General features: G+C 56.2%; 3 long non-coding RNA genes and 10 other non-coding genes across 23 annotated transcripts in view; 8 read left to right on the top strand and 5 right to left on the bottom strand.

Moving 5' to 3' along the window:
- Nucleotides 1-3,038, top strand: part of LOC148001809 (uncharacterized) — a 3,765-nt gene extending 727 nt beyond the window's left edge. For both annotated transcript variants that reach the window (XR_015636146.1, XR_015636147.1), the window contains exons 2-4: nucleotides 1-132; nucleotides 919-976; nucleotides 2,582-3,038. The exon at nucleotides 1-132 is cut by the window's left edge and continues 43 nt beyond it. This is a non-coding gene — a long non-coding RNA (uncharacterized LOC148001809). The remainder of the gene's footprint in view (nucleotides 133-918; nucleotides 977-2,581) is intronic.
- Nucleotides 3,039-4,723: 1,685 nt separating this feature from the next.
- Trnag-gcc (transfer RNA glycine (anticodon GCC)) lies at nucleotides 4,724-4,794 on the bottom strand. Its single transcript has one exon. It is a non-coding gene; the product is annotated as a tRNA-Gly (tRNA).
- Nucleotides 4,795-5,630: 836 nt separating this feature from the next.
- Nucleotides 5,631-5,713, bottom strand: Trnal-cag (transfer RNA leucine (anticodon CAG)). Its single transcript has one exon. It is a non-coding gene; the product is annotated as a tRNA-Leu (tRNA).
- A 576-nt stretch (nucleotides 5,714-6,289) lies between these two features.
- Trnad-guc (transfer RNA aspartic acid (anticodon GUC)) lies at nucleotides 6,290-6,361 on the top strand. Its single transcript has one exon. It is a non-coding gene; the product is annotated as a tRNA-Asp (tRNA).
- Nucleotides 6,362-6,707: 346 nt separating this feature from the next.
- On the top strand, nucleotides 6,708-12,040 carry LOC148001803 (uncharacterized). Of its 5 annotated transcripts, none has more exons than XR_015635647.1 (5): nucleotides 6,708-6,751; nucleotides 8,410-8,901; nucleotides 9,301-9,475; nucleotides 10,262-10,319; nucleotides 11,585-12,040. It is a non-coding gene; the product is annotated as an uncharacterized LOC148001803 (long non-coding RNA). The 5 variants fall into 5 exon arrangements; XR_015635646.1 differs by lacking the exon at nucleotides 6,708-6,751 and adding an exon at nucleotides 6,754-6,844; XR_015635645.1 differs by lacking the exon at nucleotides 6,708-6,751 and adding an exon at nucleotides 6,754-7,025.
- Trnag-ucc (transfer RNA glycine (anticodon UCC)) lies at nucleotides 6,828-6,899 on the top strand. The gene has a single exon. It is a non-coding gene; the product is annotated as a tRNA-Gly (tRNA).
- Nucleotides 7,331-7,402, top strand: Trnae-cuc (transfer RNA glutamic acid (anticodon CUC)). Its single transcript has one exon. It is a non-coding gene; the product is annotated as a tRNA-Glu (tRNA).
- Nucleotides 12,041-13,733: 1,693 nt separating the features above from the next.
- On the bottom strand, nucleotides 13,734-13,804 carry Trnag-gcc (transfer RNA glycine (anticodon GCC)). Its single transcript has one exon. It is a non-coding gene; the product is annotated as a tRNA-Gly (tRNA).
- An 868-nt stretch (nucleotides 13,805-14,672) lies between these two features.
- Nucleotides 14,673-14,755, bottom strand: Trnal-cag (transfer RNA leucine (anticodon CAG)). Its single transcript has one exon. It is a non-coding gene; the product is annotated as a tRNA-Leu (tRNA).
- A 576-nt stretch (nucleotides 14,756-15,331) lies between these two features.
- Trnad-guc (transfer RNA aspartic acid (anticodon GUC)) lies at nucleotides 15,332-15,403 on the top strand. The gene has a single exon. It is a non-coding gene; the product is annotated as a tRNA-Asp (tRNA).
- Nucleotides 15,404-15,578: 175 nt separating this feature from the next.
- Nucleotides 15,579-21,114, top strand: LOC148001798 (uncharacterized). 6 transcript variants are annotated; one of them, XR_015635640.1, is made up of 5 exons: nucleotides 15,579-15,793; nucleotides 17,464-17,955; nucleotides 18,356-18,530; nucleotides 19,317-19,374; nucleotides 20,654-21,114. It is a non-coding gene; the product is annotated as an uncharacterized LOC148001798 (long non-coding RNA). The 6 variants fall into 6 exon arrangements; XR_015635642.1 differs by lacking the exon at nucleotides 17,464-17,955 and having other exon boundaries at nucleotides 15,753-15,793; nucleotides 20,654-21,111; XR_015635639.1 differs by lacking the exon at nucleotides 15,579-15,793 and having other exon boundaries at nucleotides 16,392-17,955.
- On the top strand, nucleotides 15,870-15,941 carry Trnag-ucc (transfer RNA glycine (anticodon UCC)). The gene has a single exon. It is a non-coding gene; the product is annotated as a tRNA-Gly (tRNA).
- A 1,663-nt stretch (nucleotides 21,115-22,777) lies between the features above and the next one.
- Trnag-gcc (transfer RNA glycine (anticodon GCC)) lies at nucleotides 22,778-22,848 on the bottom strand. Its single transcript has one exon. It is a non-coding gene; the product is annotated as a tRNA-Gly (tRNA).
- Nucleotides 22,849-23,451: the final 603 nt, after the last annotated feature.

Below are 23,451 nucleotides of genomic sequence, written 5' to 3'. Positions count from 1 at the left end.
CATCCTTGTAGAAGACGGAGATGCTCTCCTCTCAACTATGTGGTTGTTTGGCCGAGGGGGCTTTGCAGATTTGGCGCTACTTCTGGGGTCACAAGACGGTCCTGGAGCACCCAGAACCTTTGGCATTCTCAAGTAGGTACTGCCAACAGTACACAGTTAGGAGGAAAGTTGCAGGGACCTGATGTTTTCCTTCATGAAATATGTACACAGGGCTGGGGGCTTTGGGATGCGGGGAACCTGTTTTAGCCTCCTCGGCAGAGGAAAAAGAAGAGATCCAACAAGTTTTGTGTGACGATGAATAAGTATGATGTTCTGGGGCTGGCAGTTGGAGGGAGGTTCAGTTCAGTTCGTTGAGGCGGGACATCTGTGCTGTCTGCAAAGCATATCCACATTCCTCTTGGAGCTGTGAAGAAAGCAGGAGCAGCAAGCCAGCCTGGAGGGAAAAGCCCACCACGGACAACTTCTGCATGGCTTCCTGCTTCTGGGCTCCTACTGGGGCTTCCCTCTGGGAGGGACTTAGGTGGCAGCCTTAAGGCGAGATCAACTCTTCTCTGTCCAAGTTGCTTTTAGCCACAGCGTCTGATCACAAGCTTACAAAGTCTAGCTCGGACTGAAATCGGTACCAGGAGTGGGGTATTACTGGGACAGACCTGATGAGCTACCTCTTTGGGGATCGTGGAGGGACTTTGACCTCTGGGCTGGAAAGGCTCCAAGTTGGAGGTCCCGAGCTCTCTGTGCTCTCCTGAGGGAGCTTGGAAGGGAGTCTTGAGAGCCATGCAGATGACCAGACTGAGGTGTTGCTCATGAGGTTGTTTTCTTTTTCATCCCATCCCACACCCACTCAGAGGGCAGCTTGGGAGTCCCTGATAGACTCTGCTGGGGCCATTCGGTGTTCTGAGTTAAGAATCTGTGTTCCAGGTCAGCCCGGGCTGGAGAATCATCTGTGACTAATGAGCAGGAGACTGGATCCACCAAGGTGAGACCTCGCCTCAGCGTGGACAATCATTGATGTTGTTCAACTGGAGCTGAGAAAGTAGCCATGATTAACGAGACAGCAGCATGACCCGGGTGAAACCCTCTGGGAGTATTTCCTGAAGGTCAACATACAGATGCTGTGTTGCATAGGTGCCTAGACTGCATCTCACCCTAGTCAGGCATTTGAGAATGTGCAGGAGCCAGCCAGGCTGGGATGGATGGAACGCATGAAGGGAGGGATCACTGGGAGCAGGTGAGGAGCTGGGATGCTCGGCAGGACTGGAGTCCAGGAAGGGGAAGCTGATAGAGGACATTAGTGAAGGTGCAGGACCAGTTGGACTGGGAGCCCCAGTGACACAGAAAGGTGTAGTGACCATTTTGGAATCATGGATCTAAAACAACAACAACAAGAACCAAAAAAAAAATAAAACAAACAAACCCAAAACAACAACAACAACAACAACAACAACAAAAAACAAAAACCCACCAGAGAGATCCCTTTCATGCCAGGTGTGGGGCTAAGGGGCTGCTGTCCATGATGTGCTCTTGCACCGGCAGGATTTTGGCAGCTGCTGAAATATTGGGCGACTGTTAGGGCCCAAAGAGGCAGGGTGTGTTGTTGTTTGTTTGTTTCTGGAATCAAGGTTTATGAAATATTTTTGCACAATGGATTTGTCCAAGGAGGAGGGGGATGAGGAGGAGGAGGAGGAGGGAGAAGAGGAGGAGGAGGAGGAAGAGGAGGAGGAGGAGAAAGTGGAGGAAGGGGAGCAGCGATCCCAGCAGCAGGAGGAGGAAGAGGAGAGGGAGGAGGAGGAAGAGGAGAAGGGGGAGGAGGAGGAGAAGGAGGAGGAGGAGAAAGTGGAGGAAGGGGAGCAGCAGCAGCGGCAGGAGGAGGAGGAGAAAAAGGAGGAGGAGGAGGAGAGGGGGAGGAAGAGGGGGAGAAGGAAGAGGAGGAGGAGGAAAATGAGGAAGAGGAGGAGGAGTATGTGGAGGAGGAGGAGCAGCAGGAAAACAAAGAGGAGGGAGAGGAGGTGGAGGAAGAGGGGGAGAAGGAAGAGGAGGAGGAGGAAGTGGACGAGGCGGAGGAGGAGGAAGAGGAGGAAGAGGAGAAAGTGGAGGAAGGGGAGCAGCAGCAGCAGCAGCAGGAGGAGGAGAAAAAGGAGGAGGAGGAGGACCAGCAGTAAAAGCAAGAGAGGGAGAGGAGGAGGAGAAAGAGGGGGAGAAGGAAGAGGAGGAGGAAAATGAGGAAGCGGAGGAGGAGTAGGTGGAGGAGGAGGAGCAGCAGGAAAACAAAGAGGAGGGAGAGGAGGTGGAGGAAGAGGGGGAGAAGGAAGAGGAGGAGGAGGAAGTGGACGAGGCGGAGGAGGAGGAAGAGGAGGAAGAGCTGGAGGCAGAGGAGGAGGAGGACAATAGTGTCAGTCGTAGCAGAAGCAGTAGAAGTAGCAGTAACAACATGGAAATCCTGACAACCAATATTGAACTCTCCCAGAGAAATTGGCTCCCTCAATCAGCGGGAAGTAGTGTAAGTAGAACGTTGCCCTCCTGGCCAGGGTCTCATTCTGGGAACCTGTCCTTATCTCTTTAACCCCTTTTCTCTCTTCTCTAGTATGAGGGTGTTGAAAGGGTGGAAGAAAAACAGGGCAGAAGAAAGAAGAAGCCACAAAACAGGAGGGGGGCCGTGTCCCTGGGAGCAGCCCAGGCTTGGCTCCCCCCGTGTCAGGGGCAGAGGCCCTAAAGAGAGCACAGCCTAGGCTGTGTCACCTTTGGAGGTGAGAGTCTTGGAGACATCCCTACCGAGGGACAACCACTAAGGAGAGAAGCAGCCTGGCTTGGAGCCCACGGAGCCAAAGGATCCACAGCAGACAGACACACTGCCTATGCTCCAAGGGACCCTTGGAGCCTTTTGCAGCTCACAACAGAGCAAGCGAAAACAAGACGTGAGACTATGGGATTTGAGAATTAGACGTCGGTTTTGATTTGCTTTTAGTTTTGTGCCTGTACCCTGATTCTTCTTTGCTCCCCTCGTGTTTATCTCGAAAGGAAAAAAAAATGTTATTCAAGGAGCCAACAGTCTACACAGTTAAACTACCAGGGGTTTGAGGAGGGATTGGGGCTTTGACCTCGATAAGAGTCTCTGGGTGTTTTAAGGAGACGATCTTGAAGGTTTGAATGGTTATAGACTGTTGGACAAAGGTCGCGCATATTCATATGGTGAGGATCGCATTCAGATGAGCTCCTGGGGCAGAGCAGGAAAGAAAAGGTTCTGGCACAATGAGGGAACCGTTTGTGTGCCAGGTTGGAAGGGGCTCAACTGTGCTGGTCTGTTCTGGTCAAGTTGGCATAAACCAGCGCACATCTGGGAAGAGGGACGTTGAATCGGGGAGATTCCCTCCTCAGGTGCTGGGTATAGCCAAGTGTGGGGGATATGGTTGTCTGGATCCCCAAGTGACCAGCAGGAGAGTGGGGGTGGGGATGGGCTGGGATGGCTGAATGGTGCCAATCGCCAGGCAGGTGGTCCTGGGGTGGATAAGAGAATGAAGAGGCTGAACTCATGCACAGCTTCTGCATAAGTTCCTGCCTCTGGGTCCACCAACCACGAAGCCCTCAGATCCTTTACACCACACCACCCATACCAACACACCCCCTCCCGCCTCCAGTCCTCCCCACTTCTCCCAGGGTGGTACTCATGAGCTATAAGAAGAAATAAGCCATTCTCGCCCCAATTTACCTTCGGTCACAGAGGTTGATCACAACAAGAGCCAGCACAATTAAGTTTTGGTCCTGGTCTTTACTCAAAAATGGGTATAGGACCCTGGAGATGGGTCAAGCAGCCTGTTCCACCAAGCCCATCATCATCATCACCATTCCCACTGGCGGTGGCGGCGGCGGCGGCGGCGGCAGCAGCAGCAGCAGCAGCAGGAGCTGCAGCAGCAGCAGCAGCAGCAGCAGCAGCAGGAGCTGCAGCAGCAGCAGCAGCAGCAGCAGCAGCAGCAGCAGCAGCAGCAGCAGCAGCAGCAGCAGCATAACAACCATGGGTACACATCAGTATTGGTCACTGAGGGACCGTTCAGTGAGGGAGGGCTTAGCATGGAGGAACATGGAATCAACTGTGTGCCCTTGTGCCTCTGGAGTCCGTGTTATGCGTGCGTGCGCAGGCGAGTGTGTGTTTGTCCCTCTTTCTTTCGTTTCTCTCTGTGTGTGCTCTTTGTGTGTGCCTCTCTTCCTCTATGTCTCTCTCTTACTCTTCTCTCTGAATGAGGGAATCTAAGGGCATGGGCGCGCATGGGAGGGAGTATTCTGTGTCTGTCTTCCCTTCTTCCATATCTGTGTGTGTGTTTGTGTGTGTGTGTGGGTGAGAGAGAGAGAGAGAGAGAGAGAGAGAGAGAGAGAGAGATAAAAGAGAGAGAGAACAGTTTCTCTGGGAAGAGACAGTCTCTCTCTCTCCCTCTCTGTGTTTCTGTGCACATGCTCGGAGGCGCTTAGGCGCTTAGGCGCGGAGTGCATCGACTGAGCAGAGAGGGAGGAGTGTATGGGATGGCAAAGTGAGAGATGTGCACAGGTGAGTGTGTAGGTTGGAGGGCGCGGACAGTGGTGCTGTGGCACACTGAAGACACAGATAGGAGAAGTGAAGCGGTGTTTGGCAGCACTGTAGAGTTGACACACTGGAGTGTCCTGTGATTGATTGTCCCTGTGCGGCCCAGGGTGGGCGAAGGGAAGGTGCGCGTGAGGACCAAAAGGGACTGGACTCTGCATGGGCCGGGAATCGAACCCGGGCCTCCCGCGTGGCAGGCGAGAATTCTACCACTGAACCACCCATGCCCTGAACACACTTACTACCTGATGCTCTCACAGCCTGCCCTTGCTGCCACTCCAGGAACCCTAGCTCCGAATGCTGGCTGCCCGCCTGGATGGATGGATGGATGGATGGATGGATGGATGGATGGATGGATGGATGGATGGAAGGATGGATGGATGGATCGATGCATGGATCGATAGATCGATGGATAGATAGATGGATGGACCTTTGTTTGCGTGGATGCACGCAGGGACGGACAGACGGACGGACGGTCGGTCGGACGGTTCCATTGTTGTATATCTGGTTGTTCGGAAGGACTCATGGATGGAATGATGCATGGGTGGAAAGATGGATGGATCAGCGGTCAGGAGAGGCCAATTGGGTCAGACAGAGGGGACGAGGAGTGTCCAGGCCTCTAGCTGAGGTCGTGGGGTGTGTACCTCGCCTCGCCTGGAAGCCACTGACTGGCACGTATCTGGCGCGCTCCTACGCGCGCTCCTGGCGCGTGTCTGGTGTGTGCACACTCGTGGGAAGCGAGCGAGGAGAGCTTGTTGTAGTGCGGGCACAGGGTCCTTCGAGGAGGCCAGGGCTTCGGTGTGCTGGATTGAAACTCGGGGCCCCCAGAGGTTTGCTGTGGACAGAAGGCGCTGGCACCCGGGTGCTCAGGTCCTATCTCCTACTCACTCGACCTTCTCCCACCCGACGCAACACGACCACCCCCCGCCCCCGCTCCCCAACGGCAGAGGTTGGTTGGTGTTGAGGGGAGGGCTCTCCTGCAGATGCAGGTCTGTGAGGGAAGGCTTCGGAGTCGGGTCTTTCGCGGTGGGATGGAGTGCGGTGGAGTGTCAAAAGGCAAGCTTGTCAGGAGTGGGATTCGAACCCACGCCTCCAGGGGAGACTGCGACCTGAACGCAGCGCCTTAGACCGCTCGGCCATCCTGACAGCAGGTCTGGGGCGTAGACCGCTCGCCTCGCAGGCGACCGGCGACCGGCGCCCAGGCGCGCGCAAGCGGGCTTCAGCGGACGGCGCGCCGGGGCAGGCGCCCGTCTGGCCTCGTCTGGCCGCGTCTGGGTGCTCGAGCTGCGGGCCTCGCCCGCCGAACTTTACCTTGCCAGAAGAGCACCGACGACGGGACGCTGCTAGGCGCCAGAGTACCTCCAGGTCCCGGGCCGGATCCCCGGCCTGCAGGCCCCCTGTCTGTCCCCACAGCACGCAGGGCGGCCCGGGTGTGTGGCACCAGCCTCTCGTCCTGACACGGCGAGTGTTGCCCGCAACCACTCGCACTCGGCACCGGTGGCTTAGAGGCCGGGTCTCCAGCCCGGCGGGGACAGGGGTCCGGCGACACGGTGGTCTGGCGGGGCTGCGGGTCGGGGTCCTGGTGTTGACGCCGGGTTTCGGGGTCTTTTGGGTTGCGGTGCAGTGCAGAGCAAGAGGTGGTCGTTGGGGGAGACGGACGCCTGTGGTTCTTCCCTGGCGTGGTAGACGGGCACGGAGTGCGTGTGTTTGTGGCTGTCGTCGTCCTCGTTAGTATAGTGGTGAGTATCCCCGCCTGTCACGCGGGAGACCGGGGTTCGATTCCCCGACGGGGAGACATGGTGTCCTTTTTGGACACCTAGGTGGCCCGCGGGCGCTAGCCCTTCCACCCACGCCCCACGCGCAGACCCAGACCCACGTCAGCCCGCCGAGCCCCATAATCTCCAGCAAAGCCTCTCCGGAGCCCTCAAACCCCTTTTCTGCCGACTGCACCGGCGCCCAGGCCGCTCAGGGTGGCGGCCTGCCGGGAGCGGTCCCTGGCGCACTGGCCTGGGCTAGCGCGCCGTCTTGCAGCAGCCAGGAGACGGGAGCGCCCCATTGGAAAGGCGTGAACATGTGAGAGGCGCGCGTGGGAGGCCGAGGAAGAGCGCGGAGAGGAGGAGCCGTGGGTGTGTTCGTGGTTGGGGCGTCCCCCGTGCGTGCGTGCGGTGCGCAGGCAAGTAAGAGGTAGGCGGCGTCGAGGGCGCTGGGCGCCGTGTGGTGGCAGTCGGCGGCGACGTGGGGGTGTGGGTCCGGCTGTGCGGCGTTGGTGGTATAGTGGTGAGCATAGCTGCCTTCCAAGCAGTTGACCCGGGTTCGATTCCCGGCCAACGCAGCGTGCCCAACTTTTGCCAAGGTCCTCACCCAGGACGCGCCCACCCGGGCCCTGCCTGGCTCCGCCGAGCTGGGGCCCAGGCTCTACTGTAGGCAGGGAAGATCGGAAAGCGCCAGACCTTTTCAGGTAGTGGGCACCGGGAGGAGAAGCGGCAGGGGCAAGTTTCTAGTCCCCGAAGTCGCACGGTGCTGGCTGTGGAAGCGGCAGAGGCCAGGGGGCAAGTGGCAGCCCAGCGCCAGGGCCAGGGCCAGGGCCAAGAGAGAATCGAGAACGCCAGCCTCCTAAGGCCTTAGCATGCATCAGGCGGCCGGGTATGAGGAGACGGGCAGGCGGGCAGGCCGGCAGGCAGGCAGCATGTCTGCCCTGGTGGCCGAGAGGGTGTGTGTCTGTCTGTTTCCAGGAGTTGATAGCCGTGAGCATGGGACCCACGCTCCCTGGTGGTCTAGTGGTTAGGATTCGGCGCTCTCACCGCCGCGGCCCGGGTTCGATTCCCGGTCAGGGAAGCCTCTCTTCTTAGTCCCTCCACTTCCCACCTCACCACCCTGACCCCTTTTGAGTGACCCTTTTGTTTGTACATGAGCTACACAGACCAAGACCACAACTCCACATCTCCCCTCCATATTTCTCTCTCTCTCTCTCTCTCTCTCTCTCTCTCTCTCTCTCTCTCACTCTCCCTCCACCCCCTTTCCCTTTTCCTCTTTCTTTCCAGAAACCCATCACCCAGTACCACAGAACCGTCTTCTGCCTAAGAGTCTCCCTGGCTGCACCATGCCTACCTTAACATCCCGGACCAGCCTCTCTGACACCACACGCCAACTTTGCACTTCCCCAGCTCAGACTCCTTGCTTGCCCTGGAGCCCAGACCTCTCACCTGCCACCATCACAAGCCGAGCTTTCTCACACACCGCCCGGATCACAAACACTCGTCCACCGAGGGAATCTCAACACCACTCCATCTCCTGATCGCCTGCTCTTACCTCTCCAACAAACCCTCTGGCTAGCCCGCTCCTCCTGTCGCACCTACCTCGAATGCATAACCTGTATCACCTGATTGACACGCCTAGCGTGCATCGCGTGCATGACAGGGTGGTCCCAGTGAGCTTTCCGAAATAGTCACAAAGGAGCGTCCAGTTCAAACATCGGTAGCGAATTCTTTCATTTCACACACACACACACACACACGCACACACACACACACACGCACGCACATTAGACTTGTTTATATATGATGTATGTATAGATACAAACATGTATAAATATGTGTGATAGTATATACTGAAGAACACACATACACACATTTTTTTTGTTTGTTTTATGTTCTTGTAAAATCTTTAGGAGGTAGAAAATCTATAGGTGAATGGAATACGGTGCTGGTGCTGGGCTTGGCGGTGGTGGTGGCACCGAGAGGGGGATGTTTGCAGGATCGGAAGGGGTTCCTGTGGGCAGGTTTTATTGAGAACCAGATGCTCCCGGCAGAGCCAGAAGCACCTGGCTTGGTTCTCGCACCCAGCTTCCCAGGGACCGACAGTGGGCGTCGCGAGCCAGGATTTCCCAGAAAGCCCCCAAGGGCGGTTTAAGTCGAGCAGAGGCCGTGGCGGGCGGTCGTAATGCCACCGTTTCTCAGGACCCTTGTGTCGCCTGCTGCAGTGGCGGATGTGAATCAGTAAAGTAACCTTGGCACACCGGTAATCACTCCCTGCCCGGATCCCTCCGCCTTGACCCTGCCAGGCAGCGCGGAAACAGTGTCGGATTCTGAGCGCTGAGCTGGGGACTGAGCTCCACCTCAATGGCTAGCAGCCTTGTGAGAGTGCCAGCAGATCCTGGGGACAGCCCAGACAATGCTTATCCGGACCGGACTCCAGCCCACTTCTGCCACCTGAAGGGCTCCGGTTCGTGGGCACCGGGAGGCACCAGAGTCTAAGGGCATCCGGGAAGGGACTGTTCGGCCGGTCCCCGGGCAGCCGCCGGGCGAGAGGAGGAGGCTGCGCCAAACAGACAGCAGGCAAGCCTTCGCCAGCAGGTGTCCCAACAGGGGCGTGGGGACGGGGTGAGGGTGGGTGTGGGAGTGGGGAGCTTGCGGATCGCAAAGATCCGCATGTGCCTCTGTTCTGCTTGGGCTTCGTCCAGAGGAGGATCACACTAGCATGCGCCTGCTGGCAAAGTCTGCGCGGTAGGGTCCAGACCAGTCAGCGATGGCTGGCTGCGGAGCAGCCCACTGAAGGTAGCGATGGTGTGGGTGTTGGGGTTGGGGTGTTGAAGTCAGGACCTGACACTCCCGCGCAGGTGTTCTGGCGTCCTGGAATTCCGGTGCACTCGTGATACCTAGAGTAAAACAAAACAAAACAAAACAAAAAAAAAAAAAAAAAACAACAACGAAATCGTTGTTTTTCACTGTCTCTAGGGTAGGCATCGATTGTTTTCAGCAAGTTCTTTGACACTGAAGACATCCTTGTAGAAGATGGAGATGCTCTCCTCTCAACTATGTGGTTGTTTGGCCGAGGGGGCTTTGCAGCTTTGGCGCTACTTCTGGGGTCACAAGACGGTCCTGGAGCACCCAGAACCTTTGGCATTCTCAAGTAGGTACTGCCAACAGTACACAGTTAGGAGGAAAGTTGCAGGGACCTGATGTTTTCCTTCATGAAATATGTACACAGGGCTGGGGGCTTTGGGATGCGGGGAACCTGTTTTAGCCTCCTCGGCAGAGGAAAAAGAAGAGATCCAACAAGTTTTGTGTGACGATGAATAAGTATGATGTTCTGGGGCTGGCAGTTGGAGGGAGGTTCAGTTCAGTTCGTTGAGGCGGGACATCTGTGCTGTCTGCAAAGCATATCCACATTCCTCTTGGAACTGTGAAGAAAGCAGGAGCAGCAAGCCAGCCTGGAGGGAAAAGCCCACCACGGACAACTTCTGCATGGCTTCCTGCTTCTGGGCTCCTACTGGGGCTTCCCTCTGGGAGGGACTTAGGTGGCAGCCTTAAGGCGAGATCAACTCTTCTCTGTCCAAGTTGCTTTTAGCCACAGCGTCTGATCACAAGCTTACAAAGTCTAGCTCGGACTGAAATCGGTACCAGGAGTGGGGTATTACTGGGACAGACCTGATGAGCTACCTCTTTGGGGATCGTGGAGGGACTTTGACCTCTGGGCTGGAAAGGCTCTAAGTTGGAGGTCCCGAGCTCTCTGTGCTCTCCTGAGGGAGCTTGGAAGGGAGTCTTGAGAGCCATGCAGATGACCAGACTGAGGTGGTGCTCATGAGGTTGTTTTCATTTTCATCCCATCCCACACCCACTCAGAGGGCAGCTTGGGAGTCCCTGATAGACTCTGCTGGGGCCATTCGGTGTTCTGAGTTAAGAATCTGTGTTCCAGGTCAGCCCGGGCTGGAGAATCATCTGTGACTAATGAGCAGGAGACTGGATCCACCAAGGTGAGACCTCGCCTCAGCGTGGACAATCATTGATGTTGTTCAACTGGAGCTGAGAAAGTAGCCATGATTAACGAGACAGCAGCATGACCCGGGTGAAACCCTCTGGGAGTATTTCCTGAAGGTCAACATACAGATGCTGTGTTGCATAGGTGCCTAGACTGCATCTCACCCTAGTCAGGCATTTGAGAATGTGCAGGAGCCAGCCAGGCTGGGATGGATGGAACGCATGAAGGGAGGGATCACTGGGAGCAGGTGAGGAGCTGGGATGCTCGGCAGGACTGGAGTCCAGGAAGGGGAAGCTGATAGAGGACATTAGTGAAGGTGCAGGACCAGTTGGACTGGGAGCCCCAGTGACACAGAAAGGTGTAGTGACCATTTTGGAATTATGGATCTAAAACAACAACAACAAGAACCAAAAAAAAAAATAAAACAAACAAACCCAAAACAACAACAACAACAACAACAACAACAACAACAAAAAACAAAAACCCACCAGAGAGATCCCTTTCATGCCAGGTGTGGGGCTAAGGGGCTGCTGTCCATGATGTGCTCTTGCACCGGCAGGATTTTGGCAGCTGCTGAAATATTGGGCGACTGTTAGGGCCCAAAGAGGCAGGGTGTGTTGTTGTTTGTTTGTTTCTGGAATCAAGGTTTATGAAATATTTTTGCACAATGGATTTGTCCAAGGAGGAGGGGGATGAGGATGAGGATGAGGTGGAGGAGGAGGAGGAGGAGGAGGAGGAGAAGGAGGAGGAGGAGGAAGAGGAGAAAGTGGAGGAAGGGGAGCAGCAGCAGCAGCAGCAGGAGGAGGAGAAAAAGGAGGAGGAGGAGGACCAGCAGTAAAAGCAAGAGAGGGAGAGGAGGAGGAGAAAGAGGGGGAGAAGGAAGAGGAGGAGGAAAATGAGGAAGCGGAGGAGGAGTAGGTGGAGGAGGAGGAGCAGCAGGAAAACAAAGAGGAGGGAGAGGAGGTGGAGGAAGAGGGGGAGAAGGAAGAGGAGGAGGAGGAAGTGGACGAGGCGGAGGAGGAGGAAGAGGAGGAAGAGCTGGAGGCAGAGGAGGAGGAGGACAATAGTGTCAGTCGTAGCAGAAGCAGTAGAAGTAGCAGTAACAACATGGAAATCCTGACAACCAATATTGAACTCTCCCAGAGAAATTGGCTCCCTCAATCAGCGGGAAGTAGTGTAAGTAGAACGTTGCCCTCCTGGCCAGGGTCTCATTCTGGGAACCTGTCCTTATCTCTTTAACCCCTTTTCTCTCTTCTCTAGTATGAGGGTGTTGAAAGGGTGGAAGAAAAACAGGGCAGAAGAAAGAAGAAGCCACAAAACAGGAGGGGGGCCGTGTCCCTGGGAGCAGCCCAGGCTTGGCTCCCCCCGTGTCAGGGGCAGAGGCCCTAAAGAGAGCACAGCCTAGGCTGTGTCACCTTTGGAGGTGAGAGTCTTGGAGACATCCCTACCGAGGGACAACCGCTAAGGAGAGAAGCAGCCTGGCTTGGAGCCCACGGAGCCAAAGGATCCACAGCAGACAGACACACTGCCTATGCTCCAAGGGACCCTTGGAGCCTTTTGCAGCTCACAACAGAGCAAGCGAAAACAAGACGTGAGACTATGGGATTTGAGAATTAGACGTCGGTTTTGATTTGCTTTTAGTTTTGTGCCTGTACCCTGATTCTTCTTTGCTCCCCTCGTGTTTATCTCGAAAGGAAAAAAAATGTTATTCAAGGAGCCAACAGTCTACACAGTTAAACTACTAGGGGTTTGAGGAGGGATTGGGGCTTTGACCTCGATAAGAGTCTCTGGGTGTTTTAAGGAGACGATCTTGAAGGTTTGAATGGTTATAGACTGTTGGACAAAGGTCGCGCATATTCATATGGTGAGGATCGCATTCAGATGAGCTCCTGGGGCAGAGCAGGAAAGAAAAGGTTCTGGCACAATGAGGGAACCGTTTGTGTGCCAGGTTGGAAGGGGCTCAACTGTGCTGGTCTGTTCTGGTCAAGTTGGCATAAACCAGCGCACATCTGGGAAGAGGGACTTTGAATCGGGGAGATTCCCTCCTCAGGTGCTGGGTATAGCCAAGTGTGGGGGATATGGTTGTCTGGATCCCCAAGTGACCAGCAGGAGAGTGGGGGTGGGGATGGGCTGGGATGGCTGAATGGTGCCAATCGCCAGGCAGGTGGTCCTGGGGTGGATAAGAGAATGAAGAGGCTGAACTCATGCACAGCTTCTGCATAAGTTCCTGCCTCTGGGTCCACCAACCACGAAGCCCTCAGATCCTTTACACCACACCACCCATACCAACACACCCCCTCCCGCCTCCAGTCCTCCCCACTTCTCCCAGGGTGGTACTCATGAGCTATAAGAAGAAATAAGCCATTCTCGCCCCAATTTACCTTCGGTCACAGAGGTTGATCACAACAAGAGCCAGCACAATTAAGTTTTGGTCCTGGTCTTTACTCAAAAATGGGTATAGGACCCTGGAGATGGGTCAAGCAGCCTGTTCCACCAAGCCCATCATCATCATCACCATTCCCACTGGCGGTGGCGGCGGCGGCGGCGGCGGCAGCAGCAGCAGCAGCAGCAGCAGGAGCTGCAGCAGCAGCAGCAGCAGCAGGAGCTGCAGCAGCAGCAGCAGCAGCAGCAGCAGCAGCAGCATAACAACCATGGGTACACATCAGTATTGGTCACTGAGGGACCGTTCAGTGAGGGAGGGCTTAGCATGGAGGAACATGGAATCAACTGTGTGCCCTTGTGCCTCTGGAGTCCGTGTTATGCGTGCGTGCGCAGGCGAGTGTGTGTTTGTCCCTCTTTCTTTCGTTTCTCTCTGTGTGTGCTCTTTGTGTGTGCCTCTCTTCCTCTATGTCTCTCTCTTACTCTTCTCTCTGAATGAGGGAATCTAAGGGCATGGGCGCGCATGGGAGGGAGTATTCTGTGTCTGTCTTCCCTTCTTCCATATCTGTGTGTGTGTTTGTGTGTGTGTGTGGGTGAGAGAGAGAGAGAGAGAGAGAGAGAGAGAGAGAGAGAGAGAGAGAGATAAAAGAGAGAGAGAGAGAGAGAGAGAGAGAGATAAAAGAGAGAGAGAACAGTTTCTCTGGGAAGAGACAGTCTCTCTCTCTCCCTCTCTGTGTTTCTGTGCACATGCTCGGAGGCGCTTAGGCGCTTAGGCGCGGAGTGCATCGACTGAGCAGAGAGGGAGGAGTGTATGGGATGGCAAAGTGAGAGATGTGCACAGGTGAGTGTGTAGGTTGGAGGGCGCGGACAGTGGTGCTGTGGCACACTGAAGACACAGATAGGAGAAGTGAAGCGGTGTTTGGCAGCACTGTAGAGTTGACACACTGGAGTGTCCTGTGATTGATTGTCCCTGTGCGGCCCAGGGTGGGCGAAGGGAAGGTGCGCGTGAGGACCAAAAGGGACTGGACTCTGCATGGGCCGGGAATCGAACCCGGGCCTCCCGCGTGGCAGGCGAGAATTCTACCACTGAACTACCCATGCCCTGAACACACTTACTACCTGATGCTCTCACAGCCTGCCCTTGCTGCCACTCCAGGAACCCTAGCTCCGAATGCTGGCTGCCCGCCTGGATGGATGGATGGATGGATGGATGGATGGATGGATGGATGGATGGATGGAAGGATGGATGGATGGATGGATGGATCGATGCATGGATCGATGCATGGATCGATAGATCGATGGATAGATAGATGGATGGACCTTTGTTTGCGTGGATGCACGCAGGGACGGACAGACGGACGGACGGTCGGTCGGACGGTTCCATTGTTGTATATCTGGTTGTTCGGAAGGACTCATGGATGGAATGATGCATGGGTGGAAAGATGGATGGATCAGCGGTCAGGAGAGGCCAATTGGGTCAGACAGAGGGGACGAGGAGTGTCCAGGCCTCTAGCTGAGGTCGTGGGGTGTGTACCTCGCCTCGCCTGGAAGCCACTGACTGGCACGTATCTGGCGCGCTCCTACGCGCGCTCCTGGCGCGTGTCTGGTGTGTGCACACTCGTGGGAAGCGAGCGAGGAGAGCTTGTTGTAGTGCGGGCACAGGGTCCTTCGAGGAGGCCAGGGCTTCGGTGTGCTGGATTGAAACTCGGGGCCCCCAGAGGTTTGCTGTGGACAGAAGGCGCTGGCACCCGGCTGGCTGGTCACCCGGGTGCTCAGGTCCTATCTCCTACTCACTCGACCTTCTCCCACCCGACGCAACACGACCACCCCCCGCCCCCGCTCCCCAACGGCAGAGGTTGGTTGGTGTTGAGGGGAGGGCTCTCCTGCAGATGCAGGTCTGTGAGGGAAGGCTTCGGAGTCGGGTCTTTCGCGGTGGGATGGAGTGCGGTGGAGTGTCAAAAGGCAAGCTTGTCAGGAGTGGGATTCGAACCCACGCCTCCAGGGGAGACTGCGACCTGAACGCAGCGCCTTAGACCGCTCGGCCATCCTGACAGCAGGTCTGGGGCGTAGACCGCTCGCCTCGCAGGCGACCGGCGACCGGCGCCCAGGCGCGCGCAAGCGGGCTTCAGCGGACGGCGCGCCGGGGCAGGCGCCCGTCTGGCCTCGTCTGGCCGCGTCTGGGTGCTCGAGCTGCGGGCCTCGCCCGCCGAACTTTACCTTGCCAGAAGAGCACCGACGACGGGACGCTGCTAGGCGCCAGAGTACCTCCAGGTCCCGGGCCGGATCCCCGGCCTGCAGGCCCCCTGTCTGTCCCCACAGCACGCAGGGCGGCCCGGGTGTGTGGCACCAGCCTCTCGTCCTGACACGGCGAGTGTTGCCCGCAACCACTCGCACTCGGCACCGGTGGCTTAGAGGCCGGGTCTCCAGCCCGGCGGGGACAGGGGTCCGGCGACACGGTGGTCTGGCGGGGCTGCGGGTCGGGGTCCTGGTGTTGACGCCGGGTTTCGGGGTCTTTTGGGTTGCGGTGCAGTGCAGAGCAAGAGGTGGTCGTTGGGGGAGACGGACGCCTGTGGTTCTTCCCTGGCGTGGTAGACGGGCACGGAGTGCGTGTGTTTGTGGCTGTCGTCGTCCTCGTTAGTATAGTGGTGAGTATCCCCGCCTGTCACGCGGGAGACCGGGGTTCGATTCCCCGACGGGGAGACATGATGTCCTTTTTGGACACCTAGGTGGCCCGCGGGCGCTAGCCCTTCCACCCACGCCCCACGCGCAGACCCAGACCCACGTCAGCCCGCCGAGCCCCATAATCTCCAGCAAAGCCTCTCCGGAGCCCTCAAACCCCTTTTCTGCCGACTGCACCGGCGCCCGGGCCGCTCAGGGTGGCGGCCTGCCGGGAGCGGTCCCTGGCGCACTGGCCTGGGCTAGCGCGCCGTCTTGCAGCAGCCAGGAGACGGGAGCGCCCCATTGGAAAGGCGTGAACATGTGAGAGGCGCGCGTGGGAGGCCGAGGAAGAGCGCGGAGAGGAGGAGCGGTGGGTGTGTTCGTGGTTGGGGCGTCCCCCGTGCGTGCGTGCGGTGCGCAGGCAAGTAAGAGGTAGGCGGCGTCGAGGGCGCTGGGCGCCGTGTGGTGGCAGTCGGCGGCGACGTGGGGGTGTGGGTCCGGCTGTGCGGCGTTGGTGGTATAGTGGTGAGCATAGCTGCCTTCCAAGCAGTTGACCCGGGTTCGATTCCCGGCCAACGCAGCGTGCCCAACTTTTGCCAAGGTCCTCACCCAGGACGCGCCCACCCGGGCCCAGCCTGGCTCCGCCGAGCTGGGGCCCAGGCTCTACTGTAGGCAGGGAAGATCGGAAAGCGCCAGACCTTTTCAGGTAGTGGGCACCGGGAGGAGAAGCGGCAGGGGCAAGTTTCTAGTCCCCGAAGTCGCACGGTGCTGGCTGTGGAAGCGGCAGAGGCCAGGGGGCAAGTGGCAGCCCAGCGCCAGGGCCAGGGCCAGGGCCAAGAGAGAATCGAGAACGCCAGCCTCCTAAGGCCTTAGCATGCATCAGGCGGCCGGGTATGAGGAGACGGGCAGGCGGGCAGGCCGGCAGGCAGGCAGCATGTCTGCCCTGGTGGCCGAGAGGGTGTGTGTCTGTCTGTTTCCAGGAGTTGATAGCCGTGAGCATGGGACCCACGCTCCTTGGTTTGTAGTGGTTAGGATTCGGCGCTCTCACCGCCGCGGCCCGGGTTCGATTCCCGGTCAGGGAAGCCTCTCTTCTTAGTCCCTCCACTTCCCACCTCACCACCCTGACCCCTTTTGAGTGACCCTTTTGTTTGTACATGAGCTACACAGACCAAGACCACAACTCCACATCTCCCCTCCATATTTCTCTCTCTCTCTCTCTCTCTCTCTCTCTCTCTCTCTCTCTCTCTCTCTCTCTCACTCTCCCTCCACCCCCTTTCCCTTTTCCTCTTTCTTTCCAGAAACCCATCACCCAGTACCACAGAACCGTCTTCTGCCTAAGAGTCTCCCTGGCTGCACCATGCCTACCTTAACATCCCGGACCAGCCTCTCTGACACCACACGCCAACTTTGCACTTCCCCAGCTCAGACTCCTTGCTTGCCCTGGAGCCCAGACCTCTCACCTGCCACCATCACAAGCCGAGCTTTCTCACACACCGCCCGGATCACAAACACTCGTCCACCGAGGGAATCTCAACACCACTCCATCTCCTGATCGCCTGCTCTTACCTCTCCAACAAACCCTCTGGCTAGCCCGCTCCTCCTGTCGCACCTACCTCGAATGCATAACCTGTATCACCTGATTGACACGCCTAGCGTGCATCGCGTGCAAGACAGGGTGGTCCCAGTGAGCTTTCCGAAATAGTCACAAAGGAGCGTCCAGTTCAAACATCGGTAGCGAATTCTTTCATTTCACACACACACACACACACACGCACACACACACACACACACGCACGCACATTAGACTTGTTTATATATGATGTATGTATAGATACAAACATGTATAAATATGTGTGATAGTATATACTGAAGAACACACATACACACATTTTTTTTTGTTTGTTTTATGTTCTTGTAAAATCTTTAGGAGGTAGAAAATCTATAGGTGAATGGAATACGGTGCTGGTGCTGGGCTTGGCGGTGGTGGTGGCACCGAGAGGGGGATGTTTGCAGGATCGGAAGGGGTTCCTGTGGGCAGGTTTTATTGAGAACCAGATGCTCCCGGCAGAGCCAGAAGCACCTGGCTTGGTTCTCGCACCCAGCTTCCCAGGGACCGACAGTGGGCGTCGCGAGCCAGGATTTCCCAGAAAGCCCCCAAGGGCGGTTTAAGTCGAGCAGAGGCCGTGGCGGGCGGTCGTAATGCCACCGTTTCTCAGGACCCTTGTGTCGCCTGCTGCAGTGGCGGATGTGAATCAGTAAAGTAACCTTGGCACACCGGTAATCACTCCCTGCCCGGATCCCTCCGCCTTGACCCTGCCAGGCAGCGCGGAAACAGTGTCGGATTCTGAGCGCTGAGCTGGGGACTGAGCTCCACCTCAATGGCTAGCAGCCTTGTGAGAGTGCCAGCAGATCCTGGGGACAGCCCAGACAATGCTTATCCGGACCGGACTCCAGCCCACTTCTGCCACCTGAAGGGCTCCGGTTCGTGGGCACCGGGAGGCACCAGAGTCTAAGGGCATCCGGGAAGGGACTGTTCGGCCGGTCCCCGGGCAGCCGCCGGGCGAGAGGAGGAGGCTGCGCCAAACAGACAGCAGGCAAGCCTTCGCCAGCAGGTGTCCCAACAGGGGCGTGGGGACGGGGTGAGGGTGGGTGTGGGAGTGGGGAGCTTGCGGATCGCAAAGATCCGCATGTGCCTCTGTTCTGCTTGGGCTTCGTCCAGAGGAGGATCACACTAGCATGCGCCTGCTGGCAAAGTCTGCGCGGTAGGGTCCAGACCAGTCAGCGATGGCTGGCTGCGGAGCAGCCCACTGAAGGTAGCGATGGTGTGGGTGTTGGGGTTGGGGTGTTGAAGTCAGGACCTGACACTCCCGCGCAGGTGTTCTGGCGTCCTGGAATTCCGGTGCACTCGTGATACCTAGAGTAAAACAAAACAAAACAAAACAAAAAAAAAAAAAAAAAAACAACAACGAAATCGTTGTTTTTCACTGTCTCTAGGGTAGGCATCGATTGTTTTCAGCAAGTTCTTTGACACTGAAGACATCCTTGTAGAAGATGGAGATGCTCTCCTCTCAACTATGTGGTTGTTTGGCCGAGGGGGCTTTGCAGCTTTGGCGCTACTTCTGGGGTCACAAGACGGTCCTGGAGCACCCAGAACCTTTGGCATTCTCAAGTAGGTACTGCCAACAGTACACAGTTAGGAGGAAAGTTGCAGGGACCTGATGTTTTCCTTCATGAAATATGTACACAGGGCTGGGGGCTTTGGGATGCGGGGAACCTGTTTTAGCCTCCTCGGCAGAGGAAAAAGAAGAGATCCAACAAGTTTTGTGTGACGATGAATAAGTATGATGTTCTGGGGCTGGCAGTTGGAGGGAGGTTCAGTTCAGTTCGTTGAGGCGGGACATCTGTGCTGTCTGCAAAGCATATCCACATTCCTCTTGGAACTGTGAAGAAAGCAGGAGCAGCAAGCCAGCCTGGAGGGAAAAGCCCACCACGGACAACTTCTGCATGGCTTCCTGCTTCTGGGCTCCTACTGGGGCTTCCCTCTGGGAGGGACTTAGGTGGCAGCCTTAAGGCGAGATCAACTCTTCTCTGTCCAAGTTGCTTTTAGCCACAGCGTCTGATCACAAGCTTACAAAGTCTAGCTCGGACTGAAATCGGTACCAGGAGTGGGGTATTACTGGGACAGACCTGATGAGCTACCTCTTTGGGGATCGTGGAGGGACTTTGACCTCTGGGCTGGAAAGGCTCTAAGTTGGAGGTCCCGAGCTCTCTGTGCTCTCCTGAGGGAGCTTGGAAGGGAGTCTTGAGAGCCATGCAGATGACCAGACTGAGGTGGTGCTCATGAGGTTGTTTTCATTTTCATCCCATCCCACACCCACTCAGAGGGCAGCTTGGGAGTCCCTGATAGACTCTGCTGGGGCCATTCGGTGTTCTGAGTTAAGAATCTGTGTTCCAGGTCAGCCCGGGCTGGAGAATCATCTGTGACTAATGAGCAGGAGACTGGATCCACCAAGGTGAGACCTCGCCTCAGCGTGGACAATCATTGATGTTGTTCAACTGGAGCTGAGAAAGTAGCCATGATTAACGAGACAGCAGCATGACCCGGGTGAAACCCTCTGGGAGTATTTCCTGAAGGTCAACATACAGATGCTGTGTTGCATAGGTGCCTAGACTGCATCTCACCCTAGTCAGGCATTTGAGAATGTGCAGGAGCCAGCCAGGCTGGGATGGATGGAACGCATGAAGGGAGGGATCACTGGGAGCAGGTGAGGAGCTGGGATGCTCGGCAGGACTGGAGTCCAGGAAGGGGAAGCTGATAGAGGACATTAGTGAAGGTGCAGGACCAGTTGGACTGGGAGCCCCAGTGACACAGAAAGGTGTAGTGACCATTTTGGAATTATGGATCTAAAACAACAACAACAAGAACCAAAAAAAAAAAAATAAAACAAACAAACCCAAAACAACAACAACAACAACAACAACAACAACAACAACAACAACAACAAAAAACAAAAACCCACCAGAGAGATCCCTTTCATGCCAGGTGTGGGGCTAAGGGGCTGCTGTCCATGATGTGCTCTTGCACCGGCAGGATTTTGGCAGCTGCTGAAATATTGGGCGACTGTTAGGGCCCAAAGAGGCAGGGTGTGTTGTTGTTTGTTTGTTTCTGGAATCAAGGTTTATGAAATATTTTTGCACAATGGATTTGTCCAAGGAGGAGGGGGATGAGGATGAGGATGAGGTGGAGGAGGAGGAGGAGGAGGAGGAGGAGAAGGAGGAGGAGGAGGAAGAGGAGAAAGTGGAGGAAGGGGAGCAGCAGCAGCAGCAGGAGGAGGAGGAGAAAAAGGAGGAGGAGGAGGACCAGCAGTAAAAGCAAGAGAGGGAGAGGAGGAGGAGAAAGAGGGGGAGAAGGAAGAGGAGGAGGAAAATGAGGAAGCGGAGGAGGAGTAGGTGGAGGAGGAGGAGCAGCAGGAAAACAAAGAGGAGGGAGAGGAGGTGGAGGAAGAGGGGGAGAAGGAAGAGGAGGAGGAGGAAGTGGACGAGGCGGAGGAGGAGGAAGAGGAGGAAGAGCTGGAGGCAGAGGAGGAGGAGGACAATAGTGTCAGTCGTAGCAGAAGCAGTAGAAGTAGCAGTAACAACATGGAAATCCTGACAACCAATATTGAACTCTCCCAGAGAAATTGGCTCCCTCAATCAGCGGGAAGTAGTGTAAGTAGAACGTTGCCCTCCTGGCCAGGGTCTCATTCTGGGAACCTGTCCTTATCTCTTTAACCCCTTTTCTCTCTTCTCTAGTATGAGGGTGTTGAAAGGGTGGAAGAAAAACAGGGCAGAAGAAAGAAGAAGCCACAAAACAGGAGGGGGGCCGTGTCCCTGGGAGCAGCCCAGGCTTGGCTCCCCCCGTGTCAGGGGCAGAGGCCCTAAAGAGAGCACAGCCTAGGCTGTGTCACCTTTGGAGGTGAGAGTCTTGGAGACATCCCTACCGAGGGACAACCGCTAAGGAGAGAAGCAGCCTGGCTTGGAGCCCACGGAGCCAAAGGATCCACAGCAGACAGACACACTGCCTATGCTCCAAGGGACCCTTGGAGCCTTTTGCAGCTCACAACAGAGCAAGCAAAAACAAGACGTGAGACTATGGGATTTGAGAATTAGACGTCGGTTTTGATTTGCTTTTAGTTTTGTGCCTGTACCCTGATTCTTCTTTGCTCCCCTCGTGTTTATCTCGAAAGGAAAAAAAAATGTTATTCAAGGAGCCAACAGTCTACACAGTTAAACTACTAGGGGTTTGAGGAGGGATTGGGGCTTTGACCTCGATAAGAGTCTCTGGGTGTTTTAAGGAGACGATCTTGAAGGTTTGAATGGTTATAGACTGTTGGACAAAGGTCGCGCATATTCATATGGTGAGGATCGCATTCAGATGAGCTCCTGGGGCAGAGCAGGAAAGAAAAGGTTCTGGCACAATGAGGGAACCGTTTGTGTGCCAGGTTGGAAGGGGCTCAACTGTGCTGGTCTGTTCTGGTCAAGTTGGCATAAACCAGCGCACATCTGGGAAGAGGGACTTTGAATCGGGGAGATTCCCTCCTCAGGTGCTGGGTATAGCCAAGTGTGGGGGATATGGTTGTCTGGATCCCCAAGTGACCAGCAGGAGAGTGGGGGTGGGGATGGGCTGGGATGGCTGAATGGTGCCAATCGCCAGGCAGGTGGTCCTGGGGTGGATAAGAGAATGAAGAGGCTGAACTCATGCACAGCTTCTGCATAAGTTCCTGCCTCTGGGTCCACCAACCACGAAGCCCTCAGATCCTTTACACCACACCACCCATACCAACACACCCCCTCCCGCCTCCAGTCCTCCCCACTTCTCCCAGGGTGGTACTCATGAGCTATAAGAAGAAATAAGCCATTCTCGCCCCAATTTACCTTCGGTCACAGAGGTTGATCACAACAAGAGCCAGCACAATTAAGTTTTGGTCCTGGTCTTTACTCAAAAATGGGTATAGGACCCTGGAGATGGGTCAAGCAGCCTGTTCCACCAAGCCCATCATCATCATCACCATTCCCACTGGCGGTGGCGGCGGCGGCGGCGGCGGCAGCAGCAGCAGCAGCAGCAGGAGCTGCAGCAGCAGCAGCAGCAGCAGCAGCAGGAGCTGCAGCAGCAGCAGCAGCAGCAGCAGCAGCAGCAGCAGCAGCATAACAACCATGGGTACACATCAGTATTGGTCACTGAGGGACCGTTCAGTGAGGGAGGGCTTAGCATGGAGGAACATGGAATCAACTGTGTGCCCTTGTGCCTCTGGAGTCCGTGTTATGCGTGCGTGCGCAGGCGAGTGTGTGTTTGTCCCTCTTTCTTTCGTTTCTCTCTGTGTGTGCTCTTTGTGTGTGCCTCTCTTCCTCTATGTCTCTCTCTTACTCTTCTCTCTGAATGAGGGAATCTAAGGGCATGGGCGCGCATGGGAGGGAGTATTCTGTGTCTGTCTTCCCTTCTTCCATATCTGTGTGTGTGTTTGTGTGTGTGTGTGGGTGAGAGAGAGAGAGAGAGAGAGAGAGAGAGAGAGAGAGAGAGAGAGATAAAAGAGAGAGAGAACAGTTTCTCTGGGAAGAGACAGTCTCTCTCTCTCCCTCTCTGTGTTTCTGTGCACATGCTCGGAGGCGCTTAGGCGCTTAGGCGCGGAGTGCATCGACTGAGCAGAGAGGGAGGAGTGTATGGGATGGCAAAGTGAGAGATGTGCACAGGTGAGTGTGTAGGTTGGAGGGCGCGGACAGTGGTGCTGTGGCACACTGAAGACACAGATAGGAGAAGTGAAGCGGTGTTTGGCAGCACTGTAGAGTTGACACACTGGAGTGTCCTGTGATTGATTGTCCCTGTGCGGCCCAGGGTGGGCGAAGGGAAGGTGCGCGTGAGGACCAAAAGGGACTGGACTCTGCATGGGCCGGGAATCGAACCCGGGCCTCCCGCGTGGCAGGCGAGAATTCTACCACTGAACCACCCATGCCCTGAACACACTTACTACCTGATGCTCTCACAGCCTGCCCTTGCTGCCACTCCAGGAACCCTAGCTCCGAATGCTGGCTGCCCGCCTGGATGGATGGATGGATGGATGGATGGATGGATGGATGGATGGATGGATGGAAGGATGGATGGATGGATGGATGGATCGATGCATGGATCGATGCATGGATCGATAGATCGATGGATAGATAGATGGATGGACCTTTGTTTGCGTGGATGCACGCAGGGACGGACAGACGGACGGACGGTCGGTCGGACGGTTCCATTGTTGTATATCTGGTTGTTCGGAAGGACTCATGGATGGAATGATGCATGGGTGGAAAGATGGATGGATCAGCGGTCAGCAGAGGCCAATTGGGTCAGACAGAGGGGACGAGGAGTGTCCAGGCCTCTAGCTGAGGTCGTGGGGTGTGTACCTCGCCTCGCCTGGAAGCCACTGACTGGCACGTATCTGGCGCGCTCCTACGCGCGCTCCTGGCGCGTGTCTGGTGTGTGCACACTCGTGGGAAGCGAGCGAGGAGAGCTTGTTGTAGTGCGGGCACAGGGTCCTTCGAGGAGGCCAGGGCTTCGGTGTGCTGGATTGAAA

This window comes from Rattus norvegicus, chromosome 13, assembly GCF_021556685.1.
Source record: "Rattus norvegicus strain SHRSP/BbbUtx chromosome 13, alternate assembly SHRSP_T2T, whole genome shotgun sequence".
Taxonomy (NCBI): Eukaryota; Metazoa; Chordata; class Mammalia; order Rodentia; family Muridae; genus Rattus; species Rattus norvegicus.
The sequence above is the reverse complement of the archived record's forward strand: the minus strand, read 5'-3'. Positions and strand labels throughout refer to the sequence as shown.